The sequence below is a fragment of the Schistocerca cancellata genome, chromosome 8, assembly GCF_023864275.1.
Source record: "Schistocerca cancellata isolate TAMUIC-IGC-003103 chromosome 8, iqSchCanc2.1, whole genome shotgun sequence".
NCBI classification, from domain to species: Eukaryota; Metazoa; Arthropoda; class Insecta; order Orthoptera; family Acrididae; genus Schistocerca; species Schistocerca cancellata.
The window spans coordinates 440818899-440840400 of record NC_064633.1 but is presented as its reverse complement, the minus strand read 5'-3'; positions in this window follow the sequence as shown (position 1 = coordinate 440840400).

The following is a 21502-nucleotide window of genomic DNA, read 5'->3' as shown; positions in this document are numbered from 1 at the left end:
CATATAGCCAGCAAAAATGTCCTTATGCTGATGATATGACTATGACTTCATCCTACTACAATATGTAGCTGGTTACAGACAAAAGTAAGGAACTGTTTGAAAAAAGTAACCATTGGTGTAAATCTAACAGACTACATGGAAATTTATTTTAATCTAGAGGTACAGAAAGAAGAGAACGAATTGTCAAACTATTGGGCTTCGTAATAGATCAAAGACAATCATGAGAGGAGCATAAAAATATTTGAGTGGTAAACTTGAACATGTGACTTTATTACTAAATAAATTAAGATACTGTATAAAAAAAATAACTGGTTCATTGTTACTATTGTGTTCTCTTAGACACAGTTGCAGTATGGGGAACTGTTACTGGGAAATTCACTTCATTCAAACTGCTTTTTCAGATGGCAGAAAAAAAAGCAATCAGATGTTTTCAAGGATTGGGTCTAGAGAACCCTACAAGAAAAATTTCAGTTGACTCAATATAGTGACACTCTCAAGTCTTTGTGCATATAATTGTTTAATATATTTCAAAGAAAATGTACACCAAGTGGCAGCAGAACACAAAAATAAAAGACAGTTGTAATTGGCAAGCTTTTGGAGCAAGTAGCTACTTCTTCAGGCAGAAGTGTTAGAGGGGAAAGGAAGAGGGGTGAAGAAAAAGGACTGGAGACATATAGGAAAAGGGCCAGATTTCGGGAAAGTCACCCAGAACCGTGGGTCTGGGGAGATTTACCGTATATAACGAGAAGGAAAGACTTATTGTTGGGGACTGCATCGGATGAGATTTGAAAACCTGAGAGCTTAAAGGTGGAAGACAGGGTAATATGCAGGCAGAGATTACTGCTTAAACATCATGCATGAGTTAATAAGAGTGAAAAGCTAAGTACATTGTATGTAACAAAGGAGGGAGGGAGCGGGGGGTGGTGAAAAAAAAAATAGATGAGGAAGACAATGAAAAATGTAGAAAACTAAAATGGAGAGAAGCAAAGAGTAGTTACAGTGAAGAAATGCTGAGATGGAATAAATTAATATAAATTAAGGCCAGTTGGATGGTGGGAACCAAGGACATGTTGTGGTGCTTCTGAAGAACTGGAGGAAGACTCTAGATGGTGAGTGTGGTGAAACAGGTGCAGAGGTCACGAATGTCATGTTGTACAGCATCCTCTGCAACAGGATATTTCACATTGCCAATATACACCCTCTGTCTATGCCCGTTAATCCTAATTGATAATTTTGTGGTAGTCGTGCCAATGTAGAAGGCCAGACAGTGTTCACATAAAAGCTAGTATATGATGTGTCGTTGTGCAGGTGGCTCTCCCTTTGATAGTATATGTTTTGCCAGTTACAGAACTGTAATGGATAGTGGTAAGAGGGTGCATAGGTCAAGTCTTGCAGTGGAGACGGTTATGGGGGCAGGAGCCATAGGATAGGGAGATGGGTGGAGAAGGAGCATAGAGTCTGAAGAGAATATTGCAGAGATTGGGAGGGCAACAGAAAGCTATTGCCCACCACACCTAGAATAGCTTTCCTTCACCCTCCCAATCTCCACAATACCCAGTTTCCTAGACCTCTCCAGTCCTTTTCCTTCCCCTTTAACCCTTCTGCCTGAAGGAGGAGCCACTGGCTCCAAAAGCTTGCCAATGACAACCATCTTTTATGTGTGTGTCCTGCCACCACTTGGTGAGTAGATTTTTTATCTATTCAATTAAATAATTTTGTCAATAAAAGAAAATGTATAGAAATTTACTGAGACTATGTATGACTTGTATATAACCCACTGTCTGCATACTCCAGGAGATGAAGTGTTCCATGCAATATGAAACCACAGTCTGGTCACAATCCAAACTTGATATCACATTTTTGCCCATCCTGCACTGGACTTTCATGTCAACAGCCAGTACAATGTTGGAGCCATTTCAGTCATAATACAGGCCAAAGCTTTCCATTCGCTACGTCAACAGGACTGCTCTCTTCCCATTACAGCAGCTGTCTCCAATTCAGTTACTCATGATGATATTTTCGTCTCCAATTCAGTTACTCATGACAACATCTTCTATATCAAATCTAAATAAATAAAACATAGTGAGCCTCTTTATAACAAGAACAGTTTCACAGAAGCAGTTAATTCTGTCCACCCTTCCTAATATGTGTAGTACAGCTGCATATAGCTGTTTAGCTGAACATGGAGAAATCTGCACAAGTCCTTCAACCAGCAGTGACAGAGAGAGAGAGTCATAATTTTCTTACAAAAGAATGTGCAGTTTTCTTCAACTGATAGATTTATTTATTCACCCAGGGATCATTTCAGAGTGATAAGACTTTGTCGTCATAATACAATGAAAATGATTAGCTTTAATATGCATACACACAGAATATATAAATGTGTTTTTACAAGGAAAGGACCGGTGGTCAGCCTTTGCCTTGCTGAAGGAACCTCCCAGTAATTTGCCTGAAATGATTTAGGAGAACTATAGAAAACCTAAATCAGGAAGGTCATACAAAGCAAACTCCATCATTCAGCATCATATGGTTGTTCCCTAATGTATATGTTTCTTTGGTCACACAAAATTTGCACCAGATAATTTAGGGCCTATAAAATAAAATATAGTTTTGCACACACTATGGATACCTACTGGTGACTCCAGGACATCGAGCATGCTGCTATGCCCCTTGCACTCTCTTAAGTCTCTTTGGAAAACTGACTCTAGGCTCATAAACATGTTGCTTTACCCCATGCAGGGGTCCATGGCCTCCATTCAGTCTATCTGGAAAACTGAGCCAGCAATCCCCATGATGAGTGAGATATTGAGCTCAGGAGAATGAGAAGACATTACTATCACTATAAGACTAACTACAGATCTTGGCGCATTTCCTTGTAAAAGCATTACATTGTGATCACATACTGTAATGTGATGGGTTGTTGTAGTTGTCCCTACTCTGAGTTATAAGTTGGCACAGTGGATAGGCCTCGAAAACCTGAACACAGATCAATCGAGAAAACAGGAAGAAGTTGTGTGGAACTATGAAAAAAATAAGCAAAATATACAAACTGAATAGTCCATGTGGAAGATAAGCAACATCAAGGATGGTATGAGTTCAGGAGCGCCGTGGTCCCGTGGTTAGCGTGAGCAGCTGTTGAACGAGAGTTCCTTGGTTCAAGTCTTCCCTCGAATGAAAAATTTACTTTCTTTATTTTTGCAGAGTTATGATCTGTCCGTTCATTCATTGACATCTCTGTTCACTATAGTAAGTTTAGTGTCTGTGTTTTGCGACTGCACCGCAAAACCGTCCAATTAGTAGACGAAAGGATGTGCTTCTGCAATGGGAACCGAAAACATTTGATCGCAAGGTTATAGGTCAACCGATCCCTCCACAGGAAAACACGTCTGATATATTCTATACAACACTGGTGACAGCAAGTGCGTCACATGACAGGAATATGTTGTCGACACACCTAACTTGTACACTTGGCGAATGGGTAAAAAGATTCTTCTACCTTGCCCGATTTAGGTTTTCTTGTGGATGTGATAATCCCATTGGAGAGGCACGTCCTTTTGTCTACTAATCGCACAGTTTTTCGGTGCCATCGCAAAACACAGACACTAAACTAATTACAGTGAATAGAGACGTCAATGAACGAACGGACAGATCATAACTCTGCGAAAATGAAGAAAGTAAAATTTGCACTCGAGGGAAGACTTGAACCAAGGACCTCTCGTTCTGCAGGTGCTCATGTTAACCACGGGACCATGCACTCCTGAGGTTACACTGTCCTCGATGTTGCCTATGTTGCACATGGTCTAATCAGTTTGTATATTTTGCTTATTTTTTTCATAGTTCCACACAACTTCTTCCTGTTTTCTCGATTGATCTGTGTTCAGGTTTTCAAGGCCTATACACTGTGCCAACTTATAACTAAATCTGAGGGGGGTGCGATGGGGAGGTTCCCTTGTAAGTAATCTTTACTTGTGTAGTATGCACTATTTATGAAGTACACTTTTGATGCCTTTTTAAAGAGATATATTTTAATAACTTACTTCATCTCCTTGAGCAATTTGTTATACACAAATAACCTTATAGGTTGCACAACCACAAGCTAAAAAAATGTTCATAATGTGGAGGAAAATCAAATAATTTAAAATCAGAAATGGTATAATAATCTATAATAATCCACAATAGCTGTTTATTGCATTTTCACATTACAGCAACCGGTTTCATACCCTGATGGTTTATCTTCAGGCCACATAAAACTAATACTTCATGAGCCAAAAAATCCAAGTACAAATGTGCATAAAAACATGTCACTTTTCAGTAAAACCTTGGATGAAACAACAGCTGGGCATCTGATCCGAACCATGCATGATCATTAAAACATCTCCAAAACAAAGTCAAAAGAAGAGCCCAGACAGCACATGACAATCCATAAGTGAAAATACAATAAACCGCTATTGCGGATTTGGACATTCACTCTTTTAGTATAGACTATTTTACCATCTCTGATTTTAAATTCTTTGATTGATCTTCATATTATGTATTTGTTATAGAATCAAATTAGCTCTTATCCATGATTATGTATAAAATTATTAGTGAAATACTTACTAGCATAATGTTTTGTATTATACGCGCAACAGATTGTTAGATGTACTCACTTGGTGCAATAAGAATACACCTATGGAAATTCCCACACCCTTTTCTGCAATTTAAAAACTATGTCCATGTTTTTTGCCTTTGATCCCCAGAACAGAATACCATAGCTAAGAACTGAGTGTGTGCAGGAATAGTATGTCATAACAAGACATTGGTTGTTACAAACAACTGCTAAAACCCTAGGAGCATAGTGTGCCAGTGACATTCTTTTTTGCCTGTGTGTGCATTCCATGTTAACCGACCATCAGTATTGATCCCTAAAAACTGTGTGTTTGTTGAACAGTCTGTGTGTTTATCATCATGCTTAATGCAATACAGTTGTTTTCCCTCTTTGTGCTAAAGTGCATGCTTTTTTTTTTAAAAAAAAAAAAAAAAGATATTACCACCTGTAAACATTCTTAAAGGTTTCACTTGCCTTCTCTATTAGGAGTTCTGGTGTTTTATTAGTGACTATGATGTTACTGTCATCAGCAAAGAGAACATTCTCTTCATGTCTTATGCTGTCTGGAAAGTCATTGAGCTACAGAGTGTAATAGGTGTATACATGCAGATATTTTTATTTGTGGTACTGTAATATGTACATTCACCAGAGTGCTGGTTTTTTTTTTCTCTTGTCGAACAGTCTTCCGACAAACACATAACAAATTTTACTACCTGGTGTTTTTTTTCTGTATGATCGTAACCGCACCACTAAGTGGACTACACCTGCCACTATAGACTAACTGTTTTGTGTTCATGTTTCACTGCTTGACTTGCTGCCCAGGGTAAAATAAGCATTAGTGGCTTGCTCTTGCCACACTTGGAGGTGTACCAGCCTAAGTCAGTTAGTTTCATGTTCCATGGATCATTTTGTATGATAGATTATAATGATGTGGAACAAATCAATTTACATTCACATCACAAATTAATTTGTACAAATTCTTCTACAGAATTTGTTTTCTGATTTTACTTTGCTGTCTGTCAGATATTTTATAGTGGGTGAGTGATCAAAATTTTTTTTTTGCAAAATTGTGCTCCCCTTTTTGTGCTAAAAACAACCTGAATGTGGAGTAATGAATACCATTTATCCTTCTGGCATTGTAATTATGTACATCATTGTTCCTTTTAAACTGTAGTGGGCTACAATATTTGCAAAAAAAAAAACATTGTGAGGGAATAAATATACTGCGAAGCAGTAATCAGAATGTCAAACTCCTTAAATGGATGTCTACAAGATGATTGTAGGTGAGCACCACATATTCTTAAGCACATTTCTGAGCAATGAAGACTTCCTTTGTTAATGATGATTTGCTGCAGAACTTCATTATATTACATTATTGAATGAATGCATGCAAAGTATGGTACCTTACTGATCTGTCTCTCCCCAACATTTGCAATGATTAAAACTGCAACTGTGGCTGAACTAAGTTGGCTTAGGAGTTCCAAAGTGTGCTTTTTCCAATTTAAATTCTCATCAGTATGAACATCTAAGAATTTTGAATTTCCATGCTATGTATTATTTCCTTGGCATGTACTACACTTATCATTGATGTAGTACCCCTAGATGTGCAGAACCAAATATGTTGCATCATTTACAGTTGAGTGAGAGACCATACACAGAAAACCAGTCAGTGATGCTTTTAAGAAATTTGTTTACCATGCAACTTGTAATAGCTATAATTATAGTCTGCAAATGATGTAACTACTGATGTAATATTGTTCAGTACACTGTTCTCTATCACTAATAGAAGTATTTGCACTTATACCCATTCACACTGCATATTAAGAATGGAACTGGACCCAATACGCTACCTGGAGACACGCCTACCATTTATATATTTCTTGCATAACAATAACTTAACTAAAAATTTATCATTGGCAGACGTGTGAGCTATCTCTACCATTTGCACTAAATTATCCAGGTAAGGCTCGATCCACTCATTTGCTATTTCTCTTACACGTAGTGTTTCTACATTGTTTAGTAGTATTTTATGATCAATGGTGCCAAAAGCCTTGCAAAATTGTAAGAATATGCCCGGAAGACAGTCATGCTTGTCAAGAGCTTCAAGTATCATTTTTGTGAACTCTATAATGGCCGATATTGTATGTCTCTCACTTCAGAAACCGAACTGTATTTTGTTAAAAACGTTGTATTTTCCATGTAACCTATTAGTCCAACTTTCATGATCAATTCATTTATTTCTGAGAATGCTGATGGTAGTGAAACTGGCATGCAGTTTTCTATACTTTCTGCATTATCTATCTTTAGTACAAGCACAACTTGTATATTCTTTTGGTACTAATGAAAAATATCTGAACTAAAGGATGAATTAAGGATGGGTCCGCCTTTTCACAAGTACATAAATTATTTTTTATCACCCACACGTGTTTCACCACAGTTGTGGCACACTCAGAGGGATTTTTATTATTTTCCTTTTAATTTACATTGTGTGTGTCCTGTGTCTGCCACCAAAATCAGCCACAGGTATAAATTAGTACAACATGTTGTCATTGTAGTAGTTTGCTAGTCCTTAGCTGTGACAAGTTCATTTATATGTACCTAACGTGATTTTGTGTAGTTGAGCTGAATGTTTTCTCTGGATGATTTATAAATGCTGTATCCTCTTATGTTGCTGTGTGTTGAATGGTGAATGTGCATCCAAGCAACAGCAACATAACAACAGGAAACAATACTGACAAACAAGCAGGAGAAAATGTCCAGCTCAACTACACAAAAATGACGTGGTGTGGCTGATTTTGGTTGGCAGCCACAGGACACACAGAATGTAAAGTAAAAGGAAAATAATAACTAAAAACAATAAAACATTGACAATGCTGCAACTGTGGTGGAACATATTTGGGTGATAAAACAAAACAATAATTTGTATACCTCCAAAATGATGGAGCCATCCTTCCTTCATTATTATTTTTCTGCAACCACGGGAACTAAGCTCAAAACTCCAGTATGACTGGCTCAGTAATTTATTTGTTAATGAAGTCTGTATGCTGCCTATGCACATCTTCAGAATAGAGACTGGAACATCATCTATGCATGCTAACTTCTTATTTTTAATTTCAGAATTGTCTACCTGTTTTCAAGTGCTCTTTTGAAACGTATCACTGTGCTTGCTTTGTATCCTATTTCAGTGTGGGTAGTCAATGTTTGACACTGTAATGTAATTGGATAGATAAAAAATTGACTCACCAAGTGGCAGCAGGAGAACACAAACATAAAAAAAGGGTTTTACTTATCAAGCTTTTGGAGCCAGTGGCTCCTTCCTCCAGCAAAATGGTTGAAGGGGAAGGAAGAGAGCTGAAGTGTGTGTGTGTGTGTGTGTGTGTGTGTGTGTGTGTGTGTGTGTGTGTGTGTGCGTGTGTGCTCTCCTGCTACTTGGTGGGTAAATTTTTTATCTATCCAATTACATTCTATTTCATTGTGGGTGCTACATGTGTTTTAGGAATATTTTATTGCAACTTCTCCACAATACCAGAGAAATAGTCATTTACAAAATTTGCTATTACCTGACATTTTCTGTTACTCTCATAATTGATTTGTATGTCTATCTTTCTTTCCCAGTTTCATATTTCATAACATCCCATACTAATTTTCTTATATTTTCTGCATTACGTATTATTTTGTCAATAAATGGTGTTATGTGAAGCAAGCAGTTCCGTCCTTTATTTCTTTTTGAACCTGTGAAAGTAATTTAAGAACTGAGGATTGATGTAGTGTTTTTGCAGTGATCTGAAATTAAAGTTTGTGGGAGGATTTATAGTACTTTTAGTTATCCACCCATTTTCTGTAGCTGCTGCTGTTAAAGTGGCCACTTTTGGAAATACAGCCCCAAAACTTAATGTAAACAGAGGGTAGAACTTGGGATCTACATTGCTTTCCATATACACTTCATCCCAGGTTTGATTTGCCTATGCCCTATAAAATGTTTGTATTTTATGTCCCAAGAACACCTGTTCATCGATGGTAGGCAATGAAAACTTCATAACTCCATTTGGATACATTTTACAGGAGCAGCAAAAACAGTTTCTTAAAAAATATGTAAAGTGATACAGATAATGTTGCTACACATGTAACTATATAGTAGAAGTCTAATTATTGACAGATTAGAGAAATCCATTACTTTCAAATCTCACTTTGATATTGGAACCTACTGGTTACTGGAATCACAGACATACAAAGTTACAAGATTTTCATTGTCTACCATTGACATATTCCTACATTTTTGTGGGTTTTATCGAGCCTGTCTTTAGCTTTATCATCTGACAGTAATGATCAGAGCAGCCAAGATAAATACTTTACAAATTTCCCTGTCAATATCTGTAAGTGCATGATGTAAGACTAATGCTGAACTTTTTGATTCCCTTGTAGCAGTGATGACTACTTGTGCCAGCCCTAAAGTGGCCAAAGTCTTTAGGAAGTTATTACTAATTTCACTTTCTATATTTGTATTAATGTCTTCACAAATTATTATGTTAGATTTTGGAGTTGAGATTCTTTCAAAAACGAAGTTAATTTGTTGAAGACAGTGTCCACACTACCACTAATATAGTACATGCATAGAATGTTTAACTTTCCATGGACGTCTAGCTTTGTTAGTTCAATGGCTGTCAGTTCAAAATGTTTATCTCCATTACATGTGATCAGATATTCCGTAGCTTTAAAATGCACAAGACTTCTGATACAATTCCCCAATCCCCCCCTTCTTTAGATAGTTCTACAGTAGTAACTTGCACAACCATATGCTGATATCACTATGTGCTGTACTTCAGTATGTCTGCACCAGTGCTTGGTAACGAATACCACTGTGCTGTTCAAAGACTGTAATACTGCTTCAAGTTGGTGTGCTTTACTTTTAATAAATTGCATACTTTGATGAAGAATTGATAATTCTAAGATAATTTACGTGTTGTTCGTCCTTATGATACCTTTTTCTCTCTGCTCATAATTGACGAGTATACATTTCAATGTGGTAGGTTCTATCTTCTGCGTACATGTTGAAGAAATTTCTTAACTGTTGAGACACTATTAAGGGAGTGTTCCCTGTTGTCCTGAATTACCCTAAAAAGGCCTAGTTACCCTACCTATGACTACAGGTGTTTGACCATACGTAGCTCCTTACCTACCTGCTATACTCAAGCTAACTAACATCAACCTTCATCCATTTAAAAAAAAATGTAAGCTACTGAAACAATCATCTGCACAATAACTGCTATGTTCTGTGTCATCATTGAAATGTTGTCCTCCTAACACCTCCTTCATTTGCACAACCCTGTGGCAGTCACACTGAATGCACTTTGTCACAGCTGATTGTATGGTTTTTTGCTGTAGCAGTTCTCAAAGCATGTTGTCTGGAGCATTTTTAGTTCATGTTGGACATTATTAGCATTGTTTATTTGGTGGGCTCACACTGTCAATGTACATAACCTACATCTACAAATCCCTACTCTGCAAACCACTGTGAGCTGCATGGCTGAGGGTACTTTTCACTGTACCAACTTACTAGGGCTTCTTCCCTTTCCATTCACATATGGAGTGTGGGAAGTGTGATTGCTTAAAAGCTTCTGTGTATTCTGTACATAATGTAATCTTGTCCTCCATATGGGAGCAATGCATAGGGGTTTGCAATATATTCTGAGAGTCATCATTTAAAGCTGGTTCTTGAAACTTAGTAATTACATTCTCTCAGGATAGTTTGCACTTATCTTCAAGTGTCTGCCAGGTCAGATTCTTCAACACACTACCATAGTTCGGGCAGAACATGTGACCATTCATGCTGCCTTTCTCTACATAAAATATTTTTTAAGATTCTACAACAAATGGCTGTCAAGGTTATTGGATGGAATTTTTGTGAATCACTTCAGCTACCCTTCTTGCAGAAAGGTGTGAATTGTGCTTTCTTACAACTATTTCTTGGTCGATGGATTTGCAGTAGATTATTGTTGGAAGAGGGGCTAATTCAGCCACAAACTCAGTATGGAATCTGATTGTGGTTCCATTTGGCATTGGATCTTTGTTCAGTTTTAACAATCTAAGCAACACCAGTGAGACTAATATCTGTATCACTCACCTTTGCAATGGTATGAGAATTAAACTGGGGCAACACTATTGAATTTTAATTTGTAAAGGGACATTTGAAATTGGTGCTTGTTGTGATATAACACTTCTTCCTCTTTATCTGGTTTGCTGAGCAAATAAATCCTATTTGTTTTAACTGCCCTTTGTACTTTGTTAATCATTGCTTCTACAACTGCCTCATGGTCACTGATAACAGTTTCTATTTGGACATCCTCAAATACCGGGTGATCAAAAAGTCAGTATAAATTTGAAAACTTAATAAACCACAGAATAATGTAGATAGAGGGGTAAAAATTGATACACATGCTTGGAATGACATGGGGTTTTATTAGAACCACCCCATATTGCTAGACGTGTGAAAGATGTCTTGTGCGCGTCGTTTGGTGATGATCGTGTGATCAGCCGCCGCTTCCGTCATGCTTGGCCTCTCAGGTCCCCAGACCTCAGTCCGTGCGATTACTGGTTTTGGGGTTACCTGAAGTCACAAGTGTATCGTGATCAACCGACATCTCTAGGGATGCTGAAAGACAACATCTGACGCCAATGCCTCACCATAACTCCGGACATGCTTTACAGTGCTGTTCACAACATTATTCCTCGGCTACAGCTATTTTTGGGAATGATGGTGGACATATTGAGCATTTCCTGCAAAGAACGTCATCTTTGCTTTGTCTCACTTTTTTATGCTAATTATTGCTATTCTGATCAGATGAAGCGCCATCCGTCGGACATTTTTTTGAACTTTTGTATTTTTTTGGTTCTAATAAAACCCCAAGTCATTCCAAGCATGTGTGTCAATTTGTACCTCTCTATCTACATTATTCCGTAATTTATTTAGTTTTCAAATTTTTACTTACTTTTTGATCACCCGGTATATCGGGTCTATTTATTGATATTATATCAAATATAATTTCATCGTGAGTGGTCATCAGAACAATCTGTTCTAAATAGTTCTCACAGAACACATTCAGTAATGTTTCACAGGATGCCTTGTCACACCCACCAATATAAAACAGTAATTTTTCCAATTGATTGTTGATGATTAAAGTCTCATCCAATGATGATGGTATGATTCGGGACCTTATGTACTGGTGAACTTGGGTTTTCTATGAAGCTTTGGATTTTATCTGGAGGTGAGTCTGGTGGTCAATAAAAGGACCTGATTGTAAGTTTATGCCCATCCTTCCAAGTCTTCCCCAGACAATCTGACATGGTGTTTCAATTTCTAACTTGGTGGACATGTATTTCTTGCTTACTGTGACAAATAAACCATTTACTATTAGCCTCTCCTTTTGATACATGCCTAAATTTTCCCCAAAAATCTCTTTGCTACCACTTGTTTTAACCAGCTTCCAGAACACAACAGGTATCCCAAAAGGTTAAGAGAGTCTGGCTCCATTTCAGTTTAAGACATCACCTCGAGCTTGTTAATTAGGGAGACGGACATAACACACCAAGTTCTCCTTGGTCCTGGTTTTCACTGCTGAGGTTGTGTAGCCTTAACACTGTCACACCACTCTCAGTCATGTGGACAAATAGTGAAGATCCCTTACTTCCTATTGAGGACATAACTCATCCAATGTTCAAGATCACAGTGGGGCTCCACTGTGGGCTGGTACAATGTTTTACTGAAAAGTAAGCAAATAACTTTAAAATAAGCCTGCTGATTCTCCTTTAATCTGTTTAGTAATTCTTCTAGCTTATTTCCTTTAACACAGTATTGTCTGTGTGTGTGTGTGTGTGTGTGTGTGTGTGTGTGTGTGTGTGATAGGAAGTGAGTCATTATTCTTTGTGTCTAGTGTGAAATAGGTTTTTATATAATATAATCATTGGTATCAAACAGTTCATTTATAGTTTAGGAATGAAGTATCGTGTATTTCTTATGTGGGTGTGGTGCTGTCTATCTACTTCATTTTAGTCACATATAAATTAGGCAGACTAAAATTCATAAATTATACAGATATAAGTGACTATGTTGTCAGTAATTGACTAATTATGTAATTAAAAATTTATTAGAAGCATTGTAGAATCCTACTTTCAAATCTGAAAATAACTGAAAGTATGTCTGAAAAGCTTGCCTATAAAAAAATGATAAAGCCATAAAATCAACTCTTGTTTTTAGTATTTACTTTTCTGTCTGTATTGCATTCATTGCCACGCATGTGATGTACTAGTTAGTTTTAAGGTGAAGCTTGTAAGAACTTCGAGAGAGATCGTACAGTGGAGTGTTTAGGGAGACCTCACGAAATGTGAGACCACGTGAAATGTTTGATAGTAGTAACAAGATGTTTGAATTAAGAATGTACATGTCCTTGAGTAGAAGAAGTTGTAGGAAGTTATTGTAAATAGTGGATGGTATGCTGATGAACTAATAAAGAGAAGACGCACATAATTTGAGCTTTTTATTTTCTACATGACAATGTGAGACTGATACCTTAGATTTGCCTGTGCCACTCAAGCTTCAGACCATGGAGAAGAGAATTTCTCCTAAGAAGCATTGGCAAATTGCAGTAGGCCACTGAGCTGCTGCTGAAATTTATGTAGTTCTGCTGCCATGTGCAGCCATATGACAACTGTGTCATCCACATGTTTCAACCAACAACATCGGCACAACACATTATTGCTTTTCATCTTCTGACAACATCCATATCCACATCAGCCGCTATAGATGAAAGCGGGCTATCCATTGTCACTCTGTGTCTGTTCAAAGAATTTGTCTTGTCACTACAATGACATGCACAACTTCACAATGCTATAAATGTCTGGCAGTATTTGTTTCTGTAATTCATTAAAGCTATCAACTACACTCCTGGAAATTGAAATAAGAACACCATGAATTCATTGTCCCAGGAAGGGGAAACTTTATTGACACATTCCTGGGGTCAGATACATCACATGATCACACTGACAGAACCACAGGCACATAGACACAGGCAACAGAGCATGCACAATGTCGGCACTAGTACAGTGTATATCCACCTTTCGCAGCAATGCAGGCTGCTATTCTCCCATGGAGACGATCGTAGAGATGCTGGATGTAGTCCTGTGGAACGGCTCGCCATGCCATTTCCCCCTGGCGCCTCAGTTGGACCAGCGTTCGTGCTGGACGTGCAGACCGCGTGAGACGACGCTTCATCCAGTCCCAAACATGCTCAATGGGGGACAGATCCGGAGATCTTGCTGGCCAGGGTAGTTGACTTACACCTTCTAGAGCACGTTGGGTGGCACGGGATACATGCGGACGTGCATTGTCCTGTTGGAACAGCAAGTTCCCTTGCCGGTCTAGGAATGGTAGAACGATGGGTTCGATGACGGTTTGGATGTACCGTGCACTATTCAGTGTCCCCTCGATGATCACCAGTCGTGTACGGCCAGTGTAGGAGATCGCTCCCCACACCATGATGCCGGGTGTTGGCCCTGTGTGCCTCGGTCGTATGCAGTCCTGATTGTGGCGCTCACCTGCACGGCGCCAAACACGCATACGACCATCATTGGCACCAAGGCAGAAGCGACTCTCATCGCTGAAGACGACACGTCTCCATTCGTCCCTCCATTCACGCCTGTCGCGACACCACTGGAGGCGGGCTGCACGATGTTGGGGCGTGAGCGGAAGACGGCCTAACGGTGTGCGGGACCGTAGCCCAGCTTCATGGAGACGGTTGCGAATGGTCCTCGCCGATACCCCAGGAGCAACAGTGTCCCTAATTTGCTGGGAAGTGGTGGTGCGGTCCCCTACGGCACTGCGTAGGATCCTACGGTCTTGGCGTGCATCCGTGCGTCGCTGCGGTCCGGTCCCAGGTCGACGGGCACGTGCACCTTCCGCCGACCACTGGCGACAACATCGATGTACTGTGGAGACCTCACGCCCCACGTGTTGAGCAATTCGGCGGTACGTCCACCCGGCCTTCCGCATGCCCACTATACGCCCTCGCTCAAAGTCCGTCAACTGCACATACGGTTCACGTCCACGCTGTCGCGGCATGCTACCAGTGTTAAAGACTGCGATGGAGCTCCGTATGCCACGGCAAACTGGCTGACACTGACGGCGGCGGTGCACAAATGCTGCGCAGCTAGCGCCATTCGACGGCCAACACCGCGGTTCCTGGTGTGTCCGCTGTGCCGTGCGTGTGATCATTGCTTGTACAGCCCTCTCGCAGTGTCCGGAGCAAGTATGGTGGGTCTGACACACCGGTGTCAATGTGTTCTTTTTTCCATTTCCAGGAGTGTATAGGCATGTTCACTAAAAGAGATTCTACGTCAAAGCTAAACATTAAATCCGTACCTTATAGTGGCTTTCCCTGTACAATTTCAATGAAATTGTATGGATTTCTCAACGTATGACTCTGTGTGACGCGGGCTTTCACTAATATATGATGAAATGATGTGGCCCTCTAACTCAGAGTTGCAATATTAAAAGTTTTAGCTGGTTTCGTTGTCTAGGGGCTGGGATACATAGTTGCCACATTACAGGCCAAATACTGCTGAGTCTACAGTATATAATAAGAATACACAAATGAATCGAATGGTCGAATTATGAATGTAACATATAAATTTATAAATGAAAGACTGCAATTAAATAAAATCTGCACATACTATCTTAACAACTTTAAATGATGAGTACGATAGTAGACGTACTTTTGAGAATGCGGTATATTTCTGCAAAACACTTATTGGTATCGATGGTCTAGCAATAAAATAAAATATAAGGTGGATTACAGGGAAACAATAGATCCCTACTCCACATAATCAGTTATGAACAACAACATAGCTAGCAAGATATTCACTTCGAAATGCATACTGTGTCTTCACTGTAGAAATGTTGGAAATCTCACAAGTTCAGAAGTCCGCACTCCGAAGTATTTCTACCTCTCGCGACCATGCGCAAACCACTCCACACTCCAAGTCCTTCCTCACAACCGTCGCATCCAGCACCTCCCATGTACTGTTCCATACTCCGCTGTCCTCTCTCCCGAACTTGCTTCCATCCAGTCTCCCCATTCATGAGCACTGTGATTGGCTGGAGCGCTCCCTCCATGTCTTCAAGCCAACGCACCCACACAAACATAATGAAACACATTCAAAATAATGGATTTACAATTAAATAACTTGAAATTAAATAAATATTCCTAAAGCCGGACCATAAACACGCTCTAACACACATTATTAGATACATATACAAATTAAATAAACATATATCAAAGGAATAGAACAAAAGGTAGGCCAGTAGCCTAATGTCTCTGTGCTTTCTAAAACACAGTAAATTTGTAACCAATTTCTTCATGAATAGTATATATCGGATATAAACAAAGACATAGATGAATAAATATATTTATAAGCATGCTGCTACTGTTTTTTCATGTAACTGTGGAGTACTTATAGCCTGACGCGATCGATAGTAATCGGCCACTTTGACCCCCAATAACTCACGTACCATTCAAGTTACATGCCTGTAATTCATACCAATTTAGGTTTACACTAATAGCTTTCTAAAGACATGGCGATCAACAAAATCGGACGAAGCGTTTATATTTTTGGAAATTCGTTGTTGGGTGTTACTTGTATAATTTACTGTCAGGTACTAAACTTTAAACTAATAAAGATATAGAAACTCTGATTACACCATCAGAATCATCGTGCAAATAATAGTAAAGCACATTTATTTTTGAGGCTACTATTAATTTCTATATGAACTGTGAAATGTCTACCATTAAGGTTTCTTTGGCCCTCACGGTGCACAGCATCATCAAGGAATCCCCATCCATGTGCTCAATGGACCATGTGCTGGGGCTCCCCTCATGCTCAGCTAACGTTCGGCACCATGTGGTTGCTGCCGGGCCGCGGCTATGACAAGCCTCCTGTGCGGCTGCCCCAACTCCAAACATATAATATTTCCAGGGTGCCACAACTCACTCATTACCTGACAGTGACCAACCAGGCAACTTAACTTACTGACCAAATATTTCAGCAGATAGTATGTGAGTCAGTTCTGTTTTTGAGGGGTTTGACAGCACAGTCCTCCTTATGTACTTTGGTACCCCACATAATCTTGGTAGCACTGGAACTTTGATGTGAGCCAGTTAGTTCTGTCAGCATTAATTCTGCAACCATTAATTAAGGCTTGCACCTTCTTTACTGTCTTCGCTGTGGAGTCACTGATTTTGTCTTCATATGTTGCAGTGTCCATTATTATGTGACATTTACTTTATCTGCATTTAAACTCTCAATATCTTGTTATTTGCGATGGCTGTTTCTTCACTTGATCTAGTCTGCTTCATTGGTTTCACATGCGCCAAGAGTGTGTGACTTGCCACATCTTTGCTTCTAGTTGAGGCAGTTTTTGGAATGGTGCTTTCATGGATTGTATATCATCTTCTGTAGATATGCACTGGAGCACCAGTGAGTAATTTAAACCTTTTAACAAAACGTCACTAATTGCTTTGCTGATGGTCCGCACCGATAGATTCACCACAGCTCATGCTCCAGTTTTGGCTCAGTATTTCATTTGTGTGAGCACTATAAATTTCTGCTTTTGGCTACTCCTTATTGATTCACTTGATACTTAAGCTATTCTGTCTATTTTGTCAATGTTTTCCTAGTCGGTTGTTGATAATCTGTCACCCAGCCATAGATATTTCCTAAAGAAAAATTCAAGACAATGGAGGTGAAGGGCTATTTCTCTAAGTAATGAATGATTTGCAAGTTTGTAGATTTATTTGTTTTTCCAGTTCCAAAGTACAATGAAAGGCATTTTGGTACAGTATCATGGCCCTGGTCTAGTAACCAGAACTGAGTGAGACCGGAGCACATCAGCCAGCGAGTCAACGGCGTCAATGGAAAATCGCTGGTGCAATGCAGTCACACACAACAGGGATGACTGACAACACAGACCACACGGTGAAATACCAAGACCCGAGAGCAAAACCAAATCAGATACAAGAAGTAACAACTATCAGCAACCAGAGCAACAATGAATAGATAAATGATCATGAGTGATGTCTGAACATGACTGCAGTCTGCGCTCCTGGCTTTATAGGACCACCATGTGTGCAGATAGGCCAGTGTGACAGGCATACTCTGGGCATAGCTCCGTGATGGTGACAACAGCACTTTTAGATTACTGGGGCGCCACCTAGTGGCTGTTATCTATGTCCATGCCTTCTGGCGAACTGGCAAAAATGTTGGACCGGGATACCAGATCTGGCACCTCTCGAGGAAGCTGAGGTTGTTCAGCAGTTTCTCATTTGGCGTCTTCAGCTGTTGCAACTTACGTGGCAGGCGAAATAGGAGTATGTAGAAAATATCATCACAACAACACAGCAGTTTAGTCGAACCGCTGCAAACAATGTCAAAACACCAGTTTTATAGCTGTTTTTATCATTTTATATTATAAACACGAGGGTTGGAACTTATATAGTGGCAATTATTTATTCACAACCGATACGAAAGAGTTACATGTTTGCACCTGTTACTGTCCTTCAAAATAGTCACCAGCATTGCGTAGAACGCGTTTCCAACGATGTGGAAGGCGTAGTATTCCGTTAGCAGAGCCTATTCTGTTGATGGTGCAAATGGAGCGGTCTACTGCCAGTCGAATCTCTGGAACAGTTCTGAAGCGAATGCCACGAAGTGGTTCCTTCATCTTCAGAATCAAATCAAAGTCACCAGTCCGGGGAGTATGGTGGATGGTACAGTACTTCCCAGTTCCATTGACTGAACAGAGCAGCCACAGCTTGCGCTGTATGCGCCCGCACATTGTTGTGCAAAATGATGGGTGGGTTGCGCAGTAAGTGTCGCCACTTCTTTCGCAATGCTGGTCGCAGGAGATGCTCCAAAAATGAACAGTAATACGACTTAAGTCCTTGTGACTGATTTGATTCCGAAGATGATGAAACCACTTCGTGGCATTCGCTTCAGAACTATTCCAGAGATTCCACAGGCAGTAGACTGCTCCATTCACACCATCAACAGAACAGGCTCTGGTAACGCTATAGTAGGCCTTCCACATCGCTGGCAATGCGATCTACACAATGCTGGTTACCACTTTGAAGGACAGTAACAGGTGCAAACATGTAACGCTTTTGTATCGAATGTGAATAAATAGTTGCCACTATTTAAGTTACAACCCTCGTATTTGCAACCCCCTTCAATGTCACAGATGTCTATCATTTCATCTGAAACAAGAAGTGGAACAATTCTTGCTTTTAAGTTCTAAATTTTGTAAATTAAATATTTGCTGAACTTACAACTGGAAAACTCATACTGTAAACTTGTTAAAACCAATACTTTTCCATAAACACACACACACACACACACACACACACACACACACACACACACACACACACACACACACTTCATCCCAACATTACAATTTCATACCTTCTCAACAATATACTGAGAATAACATAAATAAATACAACACTACAAGAAAATGTAATCTACATGTTCCCCCCATACTGTTCAATGCTTAAAGTTTGCTAGTGATACTCATCCGTTAGTTAGTAGCAAAGACATTAGGGTTCAGATAGAAGATATTTGGAATACTATTCCTTAGGCAGATAGAAAAAGCCCACTTGACTCAATTCCCTAACACGTAATATTATTTCCTACAGATATTTTAATATCCCTGTAATTTATTAAGAATCCAAATTACAGGTTTTGTTACTTGACAGAATATTTGGAGAGATCAGTTTGCAAAATATTCATTTCACTTATTCTCAAGTTATGTAGGTGGATACCAAAGTGCTGCAAAGATATAAAATAAAAGTAGCAGGGAAGGTTTTATTTAATGAGACACTGACTTTAATATCATTACAGATAGAGTAAAACATGTGATTAGAGATGAATGGGACAGGAAACTTGGCAGTCATTTCAAAGAAACTAAGGTGATTTAGAGCATTTAAACATCTTCCTGCAGCTGAGTTTAATGTTTTAACAACCACACCACATAACACGGTTTGTAAAATACAGCACTGAACTCAGTGAGAAGGCATCTCAAGCCATATAAAGACATTACAAACATTGCGTCTGCTCTTCCTATGCAGATAGTTTCAAAATTCCAGGAAGCATACATGGACAAACAGAAAAATTACATGCAATTTTCTATCAGTTCCATATGCATTCACAAGTTTGTAGCATTGACATTTGAAGTTACAGACATCCAAGTTGAAAACATAGCGTGCTGTACTTCTATTGCATACACCAGGTGCCTGTCGGTTCTCTCTTGGTTAGGTGCAGCTAGAACAAGCAACCTGTCAGGCAGGCTAATATCACACATTTTGCCCATACCTGAGGTTCTTGGTCACCCTGCCCAAGTCGGTTCAGTAGCACTGCTTAGGCTACAGCACAGCTGCCTGCCTGCATGTCAGGTGTTCACCCAACCTGCTCACCTGTGCTTGCTGGTGGGCATGTGAGCTAGAAAAGCCTGGCATACACTTTAAGTATCATCCCTGTCATGTCATTTTTCTGGTTAATCCACAATCTTCATGATAAGTTGTAACGCCAGGCATGCAGTGTTTAACCTCCCATGCATCACTCACAAATGGCCTGATTCCTAATTGTGCTACAAAAGTAAATAAATGTCAAATTCATAAAGTGATTACAACGCATAGAATGAGAAAACATATGTTGCTAATTTCCTTGTTTTTCAGACAGCAACAGGTGTGCCAATATTTACCTTAATTTTCATTTCTTTCCTGGTGATAATGTTTAGTATCTACTGAGTTGTGGTAACAATACAGCATCTCCAATAGACATTGTAATTTGAAATGTTTACATTACACTGATGAAATTAATGAAAGCTAATCATCTCTACCGTGTTCAAGAGTTTTCCTATCAGTATCAAAGAGAAGAAATATGGTGGCATGATGAAAAGTAATCCCTCTGAATTTGCGTGAAAACTCAAGGCTTCTTAAATAAACCAAATGTTATTAACATTCTATATCATTATTCTTCATATCTAGATATTTATTATTCATCAGCCACCCTGCTGACGGACACATTTTGCCAATGAAAGACCAGTTTGTTGATACTGTACAGTAGAATGTTTGACTTTGTCAACAGAGCCACAACCTCACATCTGCTTGCACTCCATCACTATCAAAGTGGAGTCCTTGGAGGCGGTCTTTAAATTTTGGAAACAGATGAAAATTGGATGAGGCCAAGTTGGGATTGTATGGAAGATAATCAATAACAACGAATCCAAGGCATCGGATTGTTGCATATGTTGTAGTGTTCATGTGTTAACTGACACGGTCATGCAGAAGGAGACGGTGCTCCAAATGTGAACAAACTCTTTGAATTTGTACTTTTAGTTTTCTGAGGCTCTCACAGTACACAGACATTGTTAACATTACACACCATCATGTTACATGCTACAATTCGGAGCCCACTAATGGCACAGAGTCGGCAACTATCATCAGTGAAGCAGAAAGGTAAACTGAGTAATAGGCATGACATGTAATCTCAAATGATACTGAGAACAGAATAAAAAATTCGGAAGCATTACTTTTCTGAATTCCCTTGTATATATGATAATGCCATCATTCAAATTCATCTAGAGTAACATTCACTACAGCACTGAAGATTAGGGTTTAATGCACCTTTGACAATTAGGTCACAAGCGAGAGAGAGCTAAAACTCAGGTTGGGAAAGGAAATCAACCATGTCCTTTCCAGTGGAGCGATGATTAGCTTTAACATATTTAGGGAAACCATGGAGGATTTAAATAAAAATGTCTGGATGTGGACTGGAACTGCCACACTCCAAAATTCTGAAATCTGTGTG